The sequence below is a fragment of the Vicia villosa genome, unplaced genomic scaffold, assembly GCF_029867415.1.
Source record: "Vicia villosa cultivar HV-30 ecotype Madison, WI unplaced genomic scaffold, Vvil1.0 ctg.002281F_1_1, whole genome shotgun sequence".
NCBI classification, from domain to species: domain Eukaryota; kingdom Viridiplantae; phylum Streptophyta; class Magnoliopsida; order Fabales; family Fabaceae; genus Vicia; species Vicia villosa.
In genome coordinates this window covers 79447-83318 of record NW_026705883.1, presented here as the reverse complement: position 1 = coordinate 83318, position 3872 = coordinate 79447, and positions in this window count along the sequence as shown.

Sequence of the window (3872 nt, the reverse complement as noted above, 5' to 3'; positions counted from 1 at the left end):
GCTAGCATATTGCATGAGCATTTACAAAAAGGATTAATTTTTGTTGTCAAGTATTTTAGTCTTTTTATTAATAAATAAAAATAATATAATATTGTATTGTAATCGAATGTCATTTATATTATAAATAATAGTTGGTTATTAATAGTAAATAAATAAATGTTTAAATTTTTAATTAAAAGAAAACACACTCTTGCCCAAAATAATGAAGAGATAAATGTTAATTAAATATATCATATAATATAAAACACTTAGTACAACAATCAAGTTTTTTTAATAATAATATTAATAATAATAATAATAACAATAATAATAATAGTGAAAACGATGAACTTTTAAATGACTATTATTTAGAAGAAAAATTAAATTCTTAAAATATTATAATATATGCAAAATGAATCATTTTAAGATTATTATTTAAAAGGAAAAATATATTATATATAATAATAATTAAAAGTAGAAAAAAATCATAATTTAATATAATTTTTTGAGTAACTTTAGATTAAAGAATGAAATTATGCCTTAGCTAGGGAAAAACTTATTAAAAGAAAAAATAATTAATGTGAAGTAGAGTAAATAAAATATAATAAAGTTGGTAAAATAATTTATTTAATGACACAAAATATTTTTTTCCGTATACAAATTAATGAATTTATTTTTTCATAAATTAATGAATTTATTTAAATAAAAACAATTAAAGTGTGAATAGATTGAAGAAAAAAATATTTTACGCGAAAAAAATATTATTTAAATTTGAATAAAAGTGTGAATATATATTTGAATAAAAGTGTGAATATATATTCAATTATATGCGAAAAAACGTGAGAATAAAGTTTACAAACTTATGTGAAATCTTATATATTAAACACAAATTACACGTAATTGAAAAATAAACATAACATCAATTTTTAATAAGAATGGAGATCACAATTATTTGAATTTAAAATATAAATATTAATTTAAAAATTTGATAAAATAGAAAATAAAAATGTAAGAAATTTATTTTGATATTCTTTTTGAAAATATAGATAATTTTTTCTTTTTCTAATTTTAATTTTTAATGTTAATTATAACTAGAATAAAATACCACTTTTTTAAATTCATTTTATTTTATTTATTAAAGACCAACCTTTAAAATTGGAATACAACCTCCAAATTATTTTAGACGGGCCTGCTACCGAATATTAATTAGAATATAATTTTTTATGTTAATTACACGGATAAATTTAACATCCGTCCCCGCGGATCTCCAAAGTTCATGTGGAGATTCGGAAACATGATTTTATTATTTTAAGCCAAATTATTAGTAAATGCTTCAAAAGCTAACCACAAGAAATTTAGAAATTATTTCTTTATGATAAATATATTGTTTTAACAATATTTAATTAATAATATTGACTTATTGAGTGTCATGACCACCAAAATTTCAAACTAAAAAAATTAAAATAATCATTTAAATCTCACTGTTTTACTAACAATACATATATATTATAAATTTGTGTATAAAATTAATTATATGAAATGACAAATAAACTTATATAATAATTAAAACATTATATATAAATTTAGGATATTATACTATTTTAGGCGGGGCGGGGACTCCACGGGGCGGAAGATATTTACGCCACCCCCGTCCCCGAAGAGTCTTTGGGAAAACTTTGTTCCTCATCCCCATTCCCGCGGGAGAAAAATTCTCCATCTTTGAGGCCCCAAACAGGGAATCTCCACGGGTAGGGGTGGAAATAGGCTGGGCCGAGTTAGGCTTTGCCAAGCCTGAGTTTGGCCTGTCAAAAATTTCAAAGCCTAAGCCTGGCCTATGGCCTATCAAAGGCTTATTTTTAGGCCTAAGCCTGGCCTTTTCGAAAGCTTGTTTTGTAACACCCCGAATTTAATTAATTATTTAATTAAATTAGTAAGGATTTATTTATCGGAATTTAGTCGAAATTGGATTTGTCGGTATTATTTTAAGAGGCTAATTGGATTGATATGCCGATCGGAATTACTAAGTTAAAGTTGGATTATTTAGTCGGTTAATCAGAGAATTAATAAGTTGATTTTGTTGAAGAAATAATATTAGTAATAATATTATTATTTAATTTGGTTTAGTTGTGGTGTGATATATATAGCGATGTGGAGGTGTATGTTTAGTAGGCGCATTAAGTTACTAGTAGACCCATTATTATTTTATTAAGGTGTGATATTAGATTATGATGCATAAGAAGCCAGCAGCCAAAAACCTAGAAAAAGAATTGTCACGTAGAAGCAGTTGAAGAAGAGAAGGTTTGGAGGCACCAAGTTTGGAGAAGTCGCTGTCAAGACCAATTGCAGTTTAAACTGGAGAATTCGACCGACCGGAAAACCATAAGGTAAGGGTGGGGTTCGAATCTTATAACCGGAATTATGATAGTTGGTATGTGGGATTGGGGTTATTGATTTTCCTAATGTGTTTGTGTTGAAATCGTAGTGTTTGATTAAGAATAAAATTTCTGGTCGTCGTTGTTGAAATTGTATTGAACAAATTTTGTATGTTGCTGCTAATAGTATTGTTGCCTTCTGGGAATTCAATGTCTGTTGCATAAGATGAGAATTTGGTACTGAATCGAAACAAAAATCTTGAAATTATAAGTAGACCGAGGAGAATTTATAAGGGATTTATGGTGGTGATATGATGAAGGAAATATGAAGAAGGGTTGGAGACGCACATCTCAAATTTTGGATTTGGAGGAAGAGAAGAGGGTAGGCCCTACCACCCAGTGGAGACGGGTGCCTCAGGCCCCTGGGGTGGGCGCCTCAGCCCTTTCCTTCTCTCTCCTCATGTATTGTTGTGAAGTTGGAGGCGGGGGCCTCCACTCTTAGAGATGGGCGCCTCATGTAACACCCCTTACTAACCCCGCGGCAATTTAAACAAATATTCAGAGTACATGAATTAAGGGTGCCACAATTCATAATAAATAAACATCATTCAGTCATGTCATGCATTCACTGAGGTAATCATCATAAATTAAAACGTTTCATGTTAACACAGCAGAAATTTATCAAAACGGACTAAGTTTAACATCTTTAAAACTTATCCTTCAAAACATCAAAACATAACTAGAGTCATAGTCATAAACTCTACACAAATCGCGTCCCCAGTGTTACAACTATCAGAGCATGACACCTGACGCTACTAAAACACTGACTCATGAGCTAATCCTCACCGAGTCGAACAACCGCTATCCTCAATCTGAAAATGACAACATGTAAGGGTGAGTCTCATCATAATTAACAAATGTTATAAGGTTATAAAGCAATAACACATCACAGTTGCATCATTCACCCAATTGTTTCATAAACAGACATTCAAAACAAGTCAGACAACAATCAACACATCATCAACATTTACAACACTGGAATACATCCAATCATGTTATAAATTATGCATATGTATGAACTGACACTATGCATGTGGTACCAACATCATCAAATGGGAATAACCCATGACCGATCCAACATCATCAAGATACGACCCTGCCAGCACAGATTCCACACAATGGGAATCATGCCCTTCACTGATCCAACACACCCTTATGAATACAGTATCATCAATGAACATGAATGAATGCAACATATACAACATACTTATACCATCATCATCAAAATCATCATCATCATCAAGTATGTTCATATATATTAACATCATTCAATCACAATTCCATCATCATCATATACAAAACATACACGTATTTGCACCAATCATCATACTCAGTAAGAATAGCATACGTGCATTTTCATCATTCTAAAACCAATCATTCATCATCATATAAATTATTCTATAAGGTTCGTTTAGCTCGAAACGGCACATCAAACGGACCAACAGTTAAAAAGTTATGCAT